General features: G+C 50.6%; 1 protein-coding gene across 1 annotated transcript in view; it reads right to left on the bottom strand.

The window, feature by feature from the left end:
• Nucleotides 1–14,671, bottom strand: part of LOC140426764 (dedicator of cytokinesis protein 2-like) — a 1,003,703-nt gene that overhangs the window by 526,606 nt on the left and 462,426 nt on the right. The gene's annotated exons all lie outside the window — the stretch shown is intronic.

Below are 14,671 nucleotides of genomic sequence, written 5' to 3'. Positions count from 1 at the left end.
CCTGGTTACTGACTTCTCTGCAAAGGGAAATAAGTCCTTTCCTTCCGCTATCTAGGCCCATTATAGTTTTATACACTTCATTTAAATCTCCACTCAGACTCCTCTGTTTCTAAAAAAAACAATGCCAGCACATCCTATTTTTCCTCAAAGCAAAATTTATCCTCACAAATTTACTCTGCACCCTCTTGAGTAGGATCAAAATTTTGCCTTTCATATAATGACTAGACCTGTCTGCGATACTCTACCTGTGGTCTAACTAATGTTTTATACTGTTCTAGTATAACTTCCTTTTCTATATTTTATGTTCAGGATTTCTGCCTCCCGTAAGCCCAACATCCCCTCCAGCCCCCTCAAACCCCCACAGCGTGTTTTCCAGTCCCGCCGATGTGTACAGTGTTTTGCTGGCTCGTACCGTCCATTGCCAGGGAACCAGCAGCAGAGGTCGCCTTTGGCAGGACTGGAAGATCCAGCCATGGAGAAGGGCCAGAAAAATCACTCCTGAGTTTTGACTAATAAAGGAAACTTTCTTGTGTGGCTTCTGAACTATCTCATCTACCTGTCCTTTCTTTTGAGGTTGGTAGACATCCACCCAAGTTATGTTCATCTCACACTTCTCCAGGTGGAATTCCATTTGCCCAACTGCCCAGCTTTATGCCTCGCTATTAAACACATAGTTCTAGATTGGAGAATTTTGCCCTAGTCCCCTGGCAGGGATGGAAACAGGGAGTGTTTCCCATGGTGGAGGCCAGTGGGAAACCATGCCATCCATATCTTCTGGACCCAACCTTATACCTTATGCATCCAGGGGTTTAGCTTCATATTGCAAGCCTGCGTGCGTGTGACAGTATGAATCCTGCCATCATATCCAGGTGCCATATTGAAAAGGCATTCAGCATCACTGACCCACCATTGAAGAAAGAGGATGGACCTCCTGAAAAAGAAGATGGATCTCCAGGAACATTCTTCTGAGGCAGGAAAATGGGCCTCCACAATGATACTGAATCTGGAAGATCCACCTGTAAATGCTGCACTCAACCGCTGCTGTGGTCTTCCAATCCATCGTTGGGCTGAATCAGGTCCAACCGACAATCGATCACATGCATGCGATGTTCAGTCTTCATGGGGTTCTGGGTTGTTGGCAGCCTCCATCCCAAAATCCAGAGGCAGTGTTCAGGTGAGTCCCAACTTCTGTGCACCCCATTGTTCCAGACATAGAATCCACACAGACAGTTACCCAAGGCCAGAAGCGAACCCAGGTCCCTGGTGCTGTGACGCAGTGTTGCTAACCACAGTGCCACCAAGTTCTGGACCAACGTGCTTTCCCGGTGGCATGGTGGGATGTAAATCAGTTTCACAGTGGGCTCCAGTGGGTTTCCCGATCTGCCATGGCGGGCACCAGTAGAAGATCCCACGGGAAATGTACCCAGACTTAACACTGATTTTTGGGCCCCTGCAGTATTCTTGATCCTTAACCGCCATTGAGCCCATCAGTGAGGCCATGGGAGAAATCCAACTTGTCACTTTTCCTTGGATTTCATGGGATTCCTTGGATTTTCATCATCTGCCAGGTGGAACTTTGTCAAAAACCTTGAAAACTTGATGCAAATTACATCCAACCAATTACTCTCTTTGACCCTTCCTATTCTCTCCTCAAAAAATTCAATGAAGTTAGTCAGACATATGACCATTCCTTAACAAATCTGTGCTGACTGTCCTTAATTACCTGAGTTTCTAAATCACGATTTACATTGTTGGAGAATTTCTTTCCAACTATTTTCCCTTTACTGAGGATAGGTGGATGGGCCTATAATTACTTGACCTACCTCATCTGAAGGCCAGCAACATCCAACAAAAACAGCACTTACAAAACTCCCTCCCAACTCCATTCGATCATCAAGCTCAAATACATAATAAGAGCCTCTTGACGCAAATGTGACTGGCTAAATGTAGCGTAGTAGTTTGGTTTTGTGCATTCCAGCTTCCCCTGTGTGGCTAAGAAACTCCTATACTCCATATCTTTTTATTAAAACAGTAAAAAATATATATACAAGACCAAACGGTACAAACACTAATTTTGTGTTTGTACCAATATACAGGGAAGAGGGGTAGGATACTCTGATTCTTACAACAGTTCACAACACGTATCTACAAAAAACAAATGGTACAAGCACTAAACTTTGTGCTGAAGAGACTAGATACCCTGCCTCTGTACCAACAGAAGGGAAAGGAAGGAGGGCGGTGGGGAGAGAGGGGAAAGGAGGGTGGTGGGGAGGGAGGGAGTCGGGGTGTTGGTGGAGGGTGGCCCAATAGGACACTGCCTGAACTATCTACGGAGGCAGAAAAATAAAAGACTTCTCTACTGCCCTAATTGCCATACATTTTGTAATTTAATTACAAACAGCAATACCTCAAGACTTCACAGCCTTGCCTGATCTTGTTCTTATTGGTAGCTGCAATTTACAACATAGCTCGTTGAACAGTGATTACGAGCTGGAAGCTGCACCATCCCCCACAAGGTAGTTGACATTACCCACAAAATCCTGTGGGGAATCCAAGCCACTGTAAAGACTTGAGAGACTGCTAATTCCCAAAAAAGGGGGTAAGGGAAATGAGAAGCAGGGTCATCACTGCGCTACTTGTGTGTAACTAGCTACCAGATGGCTGGGGGGTGTTTAGGTGCAGAACTGGAGGGGAACCCATCCTTGCAAGATTAAGATTAGTGCATTCAGCACTTGAAGATGCACAGTCAAATTTCCACCTCCTACGTGAAAGATTATGCACGGAAAATGTAACACTTCCTGATTTCTCTGAACTCCATCTGGAACGCAGATCTTACCAGATGGGACCCATTCCAAATTTGGCCCAACCTTCTTTGGCTTTCAAATGTTTCTCTGGCTTGTTACATAAAAACAAGCCAGAAGCACCAATCCATAGAGGTAGAAATCCATTTTCCGTCACACCGAAGGTCACTCACCAAAATGTAAAAGACCCACAATCATTCATCAAGCAGGTAGGTGATTTATTTTTGATTGCTCGGGATGTTAGTTGTATGCTGTCCCGAGAGATTCCATTTTCTCCACCTTGTAAAAGTTGAATCCGCTATTTTAAAACTCACTTTCACCAACTCTTATTCTCTGGAGTTAGCCACATGCATCTCATGACTTAAACACTCATTTCACAGTTGGCTTGGAGCTTTATGTGTAAAACAGTTAATCGCTGCATAAGTCAGAGTACGAAATTGTGCGACTTATTTGATTGACTGACTTATAGAGATCAGCTAACTTTGCATAAGAGCAAACCTGGGACATTCCTTTTCTGCTTCATGGAGTATGTTTACCCACTGATTTCATAGAACCATAGAAACCCTACAGTTCAGAAGGAGGCCATCGGCCCATCGGATCTACACTGACCCTCTGAAGGAGCACCCTAACTAGACCCACTCGCTCGTCCTAACCCCATAACCCACCTTTCCTGCACATCTTTGCACACTAGGGGGCAATTTTATCATGGCCAACCCACCTAACCTGCACAGCTTTGGGCTATGGGAGGAAACCAGAGCACCCAGAGAAAACCCACGCAGACATAGGGAGAACATGTAAACTCCACACAGACAGTCACCCAAGGCCGGAATAGAACCCAGGTCCCTGGCGCTGTGAGGCAGCAGTGTTAACCAGATGACTCCTCAGATGACTCAGTCTCCTCAGCCCCAAGTTGAAATGAACCATGGGCTGGATTCTCCGTAGCCTGACGCCGAAATCTGTTTGGCAATCGGGCGGAGAATGGATTTTCGCGCCAAAATCAGGGCGGGGGCAAGTTTGACGCCAGTCAGCCATGCTCCGCCCCTCCAAACTGGCATCATCGTGATGCGCGCCGTTTCAATGGCGTTGATGCATCATCGGCCGGCCCACCCATGATGTTCCGCCCCCGATTGACCGTGTTCCCGACGGCATGGGACACGTGTGGTCTCAACCGTGCAAGAACCCAGCATGCCGGTTGAGGACTGTGTCCAGCACCGCCACACTCCTGCTACTGGCCAGGGGGGCTTCGACTAGGGCTGGAGGGACTGGTGGGAGAAGGTCTGGGCGTGGGTTGTGGGTCGCAGTTGACGGGTTGGGGTCGCGCATGGCCGGTGCCATGTTGTGCAGCGCGGCAGGTCGTCAGCCATGCGCATGTGCGGCCAGGACCCGGCCATTCTCCGGCCGTTTTCGGCACGGGTGGCGGGAGTTTCAGTTGGCACGGGTGCTAGCCCCTCACTGGTGCCAGAATTGTGAGGGTTTCACGCTGATTTTTTGATCGGAAAAGTCCACATATGCTCCACTGGTGCCGGCACTTAGCCGCTGAAACTGAGAATCCAGCCCCATAACCTTGACCCTCTACCTCTTCCCTCAATGAGAACAATGGGGGCAAGGTGTGGATTATCGAGGGGCTGTGGGAGGATAGCCAGGGCCTCCTGTCGGTTCAAAAGGGTCTGATGACACCATTCAGACCATCTAATTCTGACGATGATCAACATCTATGTCAAGCATCACCAGGGAGCATCAAGAAGCAGGAAGCTTCCTGAAGAGAGCTCCAAAGGTGAGTTTCATATTACAAACTGGAACAAAAATTGCTGAAAATAGTCAGCAGGTGATACAACATTTGGGGAAGAGAACTAGAATTAATGGATGTAATTTTCCATGGTGGGTTTAATGGTGAGAGGGGAGAGAAACTATGCAGCAGGAGTTGAAAAATTGATTTCCTGCTGAATAAATGATGGTCATGGTAGGGCACCAGAGGCCGGCTTGAAACCATTTTGCATCCTGTTAATGGGATGGAAATGAAGGCCTGGCTGGAATTTCCCCCCTCCACCCACCACCAATCGTTCCAGCCACCAGTGGGATGTCATGCCAGTCCAGACACATCTGGATCAACTTTGCATGGAGATGTTGGACTTACCTGAAGAAAGCCTGGGACAGCCATCAGAGATCAGGAAGGAGGCCTCCAGTGACCATGCACCCTGGAACACACAGCAGATGGTTGGGGGAGCATCTTGCAGATGGATCTTCCAGCTTCAAAGTCATCCTGGAGGTCCATCTTCTATAATGTTTCAAATTTTTCTATTGGTCTTAAGGGTTATGGGGAGAGTGCAGGAGTATGGTGTTCAGACAGAGGACTGGCCATGACCACATTGAACGGTGGAGCAGGCTCAAAGGGTCAAATTGTCTACTCCTGCTCCTATTTTCTACGTTTCTATGTTTTTTCAGAGTATTCCTGGAAATCCATCTTTTATCTTCAATGAAGGGTCAGTTATGTATGGGTGCCTTTTCAAAATTGCACCCAGATATGATGGCGGGAATCGAGCCAATCAACCCATCCCGCTAGGCGATATGTTGGAAGCCCCCTGCTGTATAACTAACTGGGCTGGTGTCCCACGATATGTTGAAACTCACCCCGCTGTATAATTAAATAGGTCGGTGTCAGGCGATACGTTGGAACCCCCCCCCCCCCCACTGTATAATTAAATAGGCCAGTGTCAGACTGGTACAATGCAAATTGCCATCCTCTGCAGTGGGAGCACTCATCATCCCTGTCCCTTCCCTCGCTCGGGACTTAGTCCCAGAATGGAAAATTCCACCCAAGGCTGGTGAACCATCTATTCTTTACCATTCCGTCATGTCCAGCTGCTGTGGGAGCTCAGAATTCATAGAATTGAAATATGTGTTAAAATTAATATAAAATAATGCAGATTTACATTAACAATGGCATTGTCGAGACTAAATGTGTTTCTTCTCCAATAAATGCACCTTTACTTCTGTTGTACATAATGTATAAGGCTTGGAAGAGCAGTGTCATCAGGGAAAAGCAAACTGGAAATCCTTTTTCCTCTTGTTTGAAATGGGAGATGATTCAGCATCTTACCATCTACGAAAAATGATAGACAGCAAACAGTCCCTTTCAGATGGGATGTCTTCATATGGTGCACCTTTGCTGATGGCTGAAGAGGCCAACCCTGTAGGGCCAGGTTCTGCCACAAAGTGTCGCACATGGACTTATCGGGTGGCATTGAGGATTATGCTCAATAATGTAACTCTGCATTTTTGTGTCATGCATTTAAAATGAGGGAAAAAAGCGATTTTGCAAAGCATCTTCCACAAACCTGGGGCGGGATTCTTCCCTACCCGGCGGGGCGGGCCGAACCGGCACCGAGGAGTGGCGTAAACCACTCTGGCGTCGGGCCGCCCAGAAGGTGCGGAATCCTCCGCACCTTCAGGGGCTTGGCCGGCACCGGCGGGATTGGCGCCGTGCCAGCTGGCGCGTAATGGCTTGGCGCCGCCGGCCAGTGCAAATTGGCGCATGTGCGGGAGCACCGTGTGTGCTGGCACCTTCCCAGCGCATGCGCAGGGGGGTTCTTCTCCGCGCCGGCCATGGTGGACCGTTACAGCGGCTGGCGCGGAGGGAAAGAGTGCCCCCACGGCACAGGCCCACCTGCGGATCAGTGGGCCTTGATCGCGGGCCAGGCCCCCGATGCCAGATCCATCTGCACCGCCCCGCAGGCCACCTGTAGAGCCAGGTCCCGCCGGTACGGACCTGGTTTGATTTACGCCAGCAGGACCGGCTGAAAATGGGTGGCCGCTCTGCCCATCGCGGGGCAGAGAATCGCCGGGGGGGTCCGCTGCTAGCGGCCGCCGACTGGCGCAGCGCAATTCCCGCGCCGGAGAATTCGGCAGCCAGCATCGGGATGGGATTCACGCCGCCCCCCGCTGATTCTCCGGCCCGGTGGGGGTAGGAGAATCCCGCCCCTGTTCTCTGAAATCAAAGGATGAATTTCATGTGGGGATAGGTTAGCTCTGACAACTCCCCCTCCACCCCCCCCCACCCTGCCTCCACCCCAAACAAAAGGTCCATTGATCAGGAACCAGGCTGCCAACAGCGATATTATGCTGGAGCAGCCTTAATTCTTTCAGAGTGGGATTTCCACCTCCATCTAAGAGGATGTCCTACCCCAGTGAGTTGTCGGACAATCTGATTGGCTGGAGGCTTAAAGGGAGTGCAGTGCAATCTTTGGGTGGCTGCTTCAGATGGGCACAAGGAACCCCTAAAATGAGGTGCCACGTCTTCCTTCCCGACAGCAGCCGCGGCAGTGCCAACTGCCTTGCTTCTGCTTTTACTTACTGCATGTGTTATTGCAGCGGACATGGAATGAGGCCCTTAAATTGCCATGGATTGATTGTATTGGGGCTTCAATCGGTCCAATGGTGAGTGGGCTGCCTGATGCCTTACCTGCCCACCTAATATGGGAGAAAAGACTGGGTGGGAATTTATTTTACGAGGCCCCCCCATCCAGTCTTCAAATACATTGCTTGGAGAGGTGGGGAGGGCAAAATTCAACCCTAATTCAGTGTGAATTCTTAAGATGTGGGCATTACTGGGATTTGCCTTTGAAAAGATGGTGGAAGGCCGTTATTGAATCACTGCAGTCACAGTGGTGAAGGTGATCCAGTTCCTTCAATATGAATGATACACATTGATACACTATCAATTACCACCAAGACGAGAGTAGTGGAATAGTCGAGGCTTTATTGAGCAAGATGTGGTGCCTCCTGCAGCTGGAACCAGAATGGCTGCAACACCGGCGAGCACACACATTTATACTGGGCGGAGTCAGCAGGCAGGGATTTACCCATGTACCTCTACTATACGGGCAGTGCCGTAATACATGTAATATACTACTAGTGGTGACTACCACATTCAACCCCTGTTAAAAATAAGTCCGGCGGGGGTGGTGGAAAACATTACAAGTTAAGTCTGTCGGGGGCCTTGACCGTCCTCTGCGATCGCCTCAGTCCTGGTGATGATGTGGGCGCCGACTTGGTCACCTGTGACTCCGGGAGCGTGTTGGCCTCGTCTTCGTCACCCCTGAGTGGAACCAGTGGGAGGACGGATCCTACTGGGGCGGGACTGCAGTGAGGTTCACTGGAAGGAGGGTGGCGCGGGATGAATGAGGCAACCGGGGGCGGGTGCGGTGTCAGGTCGGGGGCTGTGGGTGGGGATCCAGCGGGTGCCAGTCCTGGCGCCCATCGGGGTGTGCCATGTAGGCGTACTGCGGGTTCGCATGTAGGAGGTGGACTTTTTCAACCAAGGGGTCCAACTTATGGGTTCGCACATGCTTCCGAAGGAGGACGGGTCCAGGAACTATCAACCATGTTGGGAGCGAGACCCCGGAGGTGGACTTCCTGGGGAAGGCAAACACGTTTGTGACGGGTCTCGTTAGTCGCGGTGCAGAGGTGCAATCGGATGGAGTGGAGCACGTCGGGGACGACCTCCTGCCAGCGGGAGACCGGGAGATTTTTTTACTGCAGGGTCAGCAGGACGGCCTTCCAGACCGTCCCGTTCTCCCTCTCCACCTGCCCGTTTCCCCGGGGGTTGTAGCCCGTTGTCCTGCTCGAGGCAATGCCCTTGCTGAGCAGGAACTGATGCAGCTCATCACTCATGAAAGAGGATCCCCGATCGCTGTGGATGTAGGTGGGGAAACCGAACAGAGTGAAGATGCTGTGGAGGGCTTTAATTACCGTGGCAGGAGTCATCTCGGGGCATGGGATGGCGAAAGGGAACCGGGAGTACTCATCAATCACGTTCAGAAAGTATGTGTTGCGGTCGGTGGAGGGGAGTTGCCCTTTGAAGTCCATGCTGAGGCGTTCAAAGGGACGGGAAGCCTTCACCAGGTGCGCTCAATCTGGCCGATAGAAGTGCGGCTTGCACCCTGCGCAGACTTGGCAGTCTCTGGTTATGGTCCTGACCTCCTCAATGGAGTAGGGCAGGTTACGGGCCTTGATAAAATGGAAGAACCGGGTGACCGGTGGAGAGCCGGAGTCGGTCCACCTGTGCGCTGGCACATGTACCGCGGGATAGGGCATCAGGGCGTTCATTGAGCTTCCCCGGGCGATACAAGATCTCACAGTTATAGGTGGAGAGCTCAATCCTCCACCTCAAGATCTTGTCGTTTTTGATCTTGCCCCGCTGTGTATTATTAAACATGAAGGCAACCGACCGTTGGTCAGTGAGGAGAGTGAATCTCCTGCCGGCCAGGTAATGCCTCCAATGCCGCAGAGCTTCCACAATGGCTTGGGCCTCCTTTTCGACAGAGGAGTGCCGAATTTCGGAGGCATGGAGGGTGCGGGAAAAGAAGGCCACGGGCCTGCCCGCCTGGTTGAGGGTGGCGGCCAGAGCTACGTCCAATGCATCGCTCTCCACCTGAAAGGGGAGAGACTCATCGACCGCATGCATCGTGGCCTTGGTGATGTCTGCTTTGATATGGTTGAAGGCCTGGTGGGCCTCAGCCATCAGGGGAAAAACTATGGACTGAATGAGTGGGCGGGCCTTGTCCGCATAATTAGGGACCCACTGGGCATAGTAGGAGAAAAATCCCAGGCATCGTTTCAGGGCCTTGGGGCAGTGGGGGAGAGGGAGTTCCAGGAGGGGGCGCATGCGTCGGGGTCGGGTCCTAGGACTCCATTTTCCACAACATTGTCAAGGATGTCTAAGCGGTTGGTGCGGAACACGCATTTCTCCTTATTGTAGGTGAGGTTAAGGAGTTTGGCAGTCTGGAGGAATTTTTGGAGGTTTGCGTCGTGGTCCTGCTGATCGTGGCCGCAGATGGTGACGTTATCTAGGTACGGGAAGGTGGCCCGCAGTCCATACCGGTCAACCATTCAGTCCATCTGTCGCTGGAAAACCGAGACCCCATTAGTGACGCCAAAGGGAACCCTAAGGAAATGATATAGGTGGCCATCTGCTTCGAACGCAGTGTATTGGCGGTCCTCCGGGCGGATGGGGAGCTGGTGGTAGGCGGACTTCAGGTCCACTATGGAAAAGACTTGATACTGCGCAATCTGGTTGACCATGTCGGATAAGCGTGGGAGGGGGTACGCATCGAGCTGCGTGTACCGATTGATGGTCTGACTGGAGTCAATGACCATCCTGTGCTTCTCCCCAGTCTTTATTACTACCACTTGAGCTCTCCAGGGGCTGTTGCTGGTCTCAATGACCCCTTTCCACAGAAGCCGTTGGACCTCCGACCTGATGAAGGTCCCGTCCTGGGCACTGTACCGTCTGCTCCTAGTGGCAACGGGTTTGCAATCCGGGGTGAGGTTCGCAAACAGGGAAGGTGGATCGACCTTAAGGGTCGTGAGGCCGCAGATGGTGAGGGGGGGTAGGGGTCCGCCGAATTTTAAGGTTAGGCTTTGGAGATGGCACTGAAAGTCCAGGCCGAGTAACAGGGCAGCGCAGAGGTGGGGGGGGACGTAGAGCCGGAAGTTGCCAAACTCTACGCCTTGGACAGTGAGGGTCGCGGTGCAGTACCCCCGGATTTCCACAGAATGGGATCCGGAGGTCAGGGAGATTTTCTGGGTGACGGGGTGTACCGACAGGGAGCAGCGCCTTACCGTAGTGGGGGGGATGAAGCTCTCGGTGCTCCCGGAGTCAAAAAGGCAGGTCGTCTCGTGCCCTTCGAACTTCATCGTCGTTGTCACGGTCGCGAGGTTGCGGGGCCGGGACTGATCCAGGGTGATAGAGGCGAGCTGCGGCAGATGCTGGGAGGTCCCGGGCTGGTCAGCGGTGGTGGAGGTAGCAGCTGGCAATGAACGGCCAGATGAGCAGGGGTCCTGAGGCACCATGCAAAATGGTGCCGAAGATGGCGGCGCTCACGGGGCGCACATGGCGGGCGGCATCAAAGATGGCGGTGCCCACGGGTCGCACGTGGCTTGCGGTGAAGAAGATGGCGGCGCCCCTGGGTCGCACGTGGGGTGTGTAGAAACGCCGGGCCTGGAAACAGCAGCGACCGACCGGGCCTGGCAAACAGAAACAAAGTGTCCCTTCTTCCCACAGCCGTTGCAAGTCATGCTCCGTGCCGGGCACCGCTGCCTGGGGTGTTTGTTTTGCCCGAAAAAATAGTACTTGGGCCCCCCAGATTTGGCTGACTGCCGCGCGGCGCTGGCTTGCGGTGAGCTGGAGTTGGCAGCTGGTGGGATCCACAATGCCCACAAGTGTGCCGTGCAGTCGGGAGCGTAGGACTGAACGTCACTGGAGGCCACTTCTAACGAATTAGCGAGCTGCCTAGTTCCCGCAAGATCAAGTGTACCCCTTCCAGTAGCCGCTGGCGGACGTACGCAGACTTCATGCCCGTAACGTAAGCGTCTCGAATTAAATGTTCGGTGTGCTGGACAGCCGAAACTGCCTGGCAGTCGCAGTTCCTACCTAGGATGTGCAGGGCACGCCAGAAATCATCGAGAGACTCCCCGGAGAGTTGCTGTCTCATGGCCAGGAGGTGCCTGGCATATACTTGATTGACTGGTCGAACGTAATGTCCTTTCAGGAGCTCCATCGCTTCGGAGTAGGTGGGCGCATCCTGGATGAGAGGAAAAATGTCAGGGCTCACCCGTAAATAGAGGACTTGGAGCTTCTGCGAGTCCGAGGGTTCCTCAGCGGCTGTTCGGAGGTAGCTTTCGAAGCAGGCTAGCCAGTGGTCAAAGGCGGACGTAGCGTTGGCTGCTTGAGGGCTCAGCTGCAGGCGATCAGGCTTGATGCAGAGATCCATTGTTTTAAAAATCTTGCTCAATAAATTGATTCACTATAAATTACCACAAAGACGAGAGCAGTGGAATAATCGAGTCTTTATTGAGCAAGATGTGGTGCCCCCTGTAGCTGGAACCAGAATGGCTGCAGTACCGGCGAGCACACACATTTATACGCCGCCTACTGGGCGGAACCAGCAGGCAGGGATTTACCCATGTACCTCTACTATACGGGCAGTGATGTAATACATGTAATATACTACTAGTGGTGACTACCACACACATTGCATTCACTCATTCGTATCCATTCACACATCCAGAAAATGCACAAATCTTTAGGCTGTTTACATATGCTTGCTAAGGAGAAATCCAGCACTCTTGCTGAAACTATTTAAACGTTCCCATGTGAGCCTTGATGCAACTGAGCTATAAGTCAGATTCCTTCTATAATTGCTCCAACGTTTTGTTTCAACTCGAACCTCAGAAAGCCAATTAATTCTGACATATCCCAACAATGTCTACCTATGCGATTCAAACTGGCGAGGACCACACTGAGGGGAAGCTTACTGCTGCAGAGTCTTAGACAATGGTTAAAATGGCTTCAACTTTATTCAAGGAGAAAGGAGATTGATCCAATGTTTCAGAGCAGTTTGGTTTATCAATGTAACACCACTATACCGCAGGATGCACTGTGGATGCTCATTTCCTTTTCGAATTGCCTCTACATTTTCCTGTCAACATCAAGCAATTTGCAAATCCTGTCTGAAATATCTATGAAATGAACATAAATCAATCAGAACATGCATTTTAAAAGATTAATGATAGATGGTGACTGGAATGGCAGGGAGGAAATTCAACTCACTGCTGCCTGTTTATCCAACTTAAAATCAGAATCATCCCTCCAACCTTCATATTAAGTTCTGTCTTGCTCAATGAGCACAGGAAATGATGGACATCGTATTAAATCAGGTGACTCTTACCATCCATGGTGCCGTAGAGCAACGTGAATGTACTGGAACAAAGATGCACAGAGTGTGCATTGTGCAGACATGTACCATACCACGAGTGGCCTGACCAGCAGTCCTTGAAGAGACAGCTAGAGGCCATTCAGCTAAAAGGAAATTAGCAAACAGTTGCATTGCTTTTTGTTTTCATCGACCCAGAGGAGGGAAGAGTTCTCCCCCCTTCCTGGCCTACGAAAAAGATTGCGACCTGCCGCCAGCCGCATTTGAGTTCCTCCATAGGATAACTCAGAACCATTGCCTCAACCGACTCCTCATCTAGGAGCCAGTCAATCTACCGGCCCTTCAAGAGTTGCAGAAATTAGCATCTCCAACAAACCGTCATCATTTTCTTGTCCTTCATTGTTTCAAGGGGGTGTGGGTATCACTGGGAAAGCCTGAACTTGTTGCCCATTCCAAATTGCCCTTGAACTGAATGCCTTGCTCAGCCATTTCAGTGGACAGTTATGAGTCAACCACATTGAGGTGGGCCTGGAGTCACATATAGGCCAGACCAGGTAAGGACAGATTTCCTTTCCTAATGGGTATTACTGAACCAGATTGGATTTTACAACGATTGACGATAGCTGCCATGGTCACCATTACTGAGACTAGCTTTCAATTACAGATTTATTAATTGAATTCAAATTCCACCAGCTGTCCATGGTGAGATTTGAACCCATGTACCTAAATAATTTCCCTGGGCCTCTGGATTACGAGTCCAGGGACATTACCAGTACGCCACTATCATCTCCCGCACGCCACTATCATCTCCCGCAACGGTTGCCCGGTCTAATTCCTCCCCAGTGCATTAGCTGGAGCATGTCGTATCAAGATGTTCCCAAGCAACATCAGACAGTGCAATACATCAGGCGTGCTGGACCTGCTCAACCCTGCTGTGCTCTCACTTCAGGCCTGAGCCTGGAGTGTAGGTTGTTTGGTCCTGAGGTCAATGTGGAAGCTGAAGACACCACCATTTTGCTGAGCAGAGGACAGTCTCTGTTGAACACAACTCCACCTTAACAACTCGATCACAACCATACTCCAGACCTGTACCTACCCCCTTAGTCACAACCAATCATCATCAGGTCATGTTTGTGTGCAGAGAAACATAGATATAAATAATTATGCTGCATTCAAGAAAAGAACATGAACAGTACATGAAAGCTGAAATGGTGAGTCACACACACAGCCCAGCAGCAAATTCCTGCATCACCTTGACAAGTTCTGTGATTTTCTATGTGGAAGATTTTCTTGTTTTTACAAACTCCAAGCTGTCTCTCTGGAAACAAAACCAGAAAAACCAGAAGTTGTAGCACCCACCCCCAGACTGAGGCTTAAGATAGAGAAAATACTAAGGAATATTTTTATGCTTGCTGTTTCTATGGTAACAGGTCCCATCTGCAACCAGAATGCTACGATTTTTGTTTATTTAACAGTTTGTTGCGAGGTTGACCCTGGGATCATCTGGGGCCTGGGGCGGGGGGGGGGGGGGGGGGGAGGTGGGGGGGTTCAGTATCACAGGGCTTGAAAGAGAAGGGAGAAATACAAGGCGAAAATTCCATGAATCTCACACTGTAACTGTGCTACATGCGTCCGCTAAATAACCAGTCAAATAGACGTTTAATATAGATTGATGCACCGTCAATTACCACAAGACGAGAATGGTGAGACAATCGAGGCTTTATTGAACAAGATGTTGTGCCTCCTGTAGCTGGAACCATAATGGCTGCAGCATCAGAGAGCACACACTTTTATTTGCGGAGCCAGCAGGCAGGGATTTACCGTTGTACCCGTAATATACGGGCAGTGCCGTAATACCTATAATATGCCACTAGTGGTGACTACCACATAGATATTGCACCATTGGAAATTACTCATTAGTCTCAAATCAAATGGCGCTGATAGCTTCCGGCCAATTGTGGAATATGTGGACCCTCCATATGTCTGAGTACAGTACAAAGGAAAGAGATATTTATAGCTCAAGGGCCTCTCAGTTGAGCAACACTCTCCCATGTGCTTCACTGACAACTTTGAAGCCCTTTGAACAGATGTCCATCTCAGGTACCGAATGAAAGAGAGTTCACCACGTGTTTGCACAAATGAAACAGATCCCAGGAG

This window comes from Scyliorhinus torazame, chromosome 7 (genome assembly GCF_047496885.1).
Source record: "Scyliorhinus torazame isolate Kashiwa2021f chromosome 7, sScyTor2.1, whole genome shotgun sequence".
NCBI classification, from domain to species: Eukaryota; Metazoa; Chordata; class Chondrichthyes; order Carcharhiniformes; family Scyliorhinidae; genus Scyliorhinus; species Scyliorhinus torazame.
Note: the sequence above shows the minus strand (reverse complement) of the source record. Positions and strands in the feature narration are given on the sequence as shown.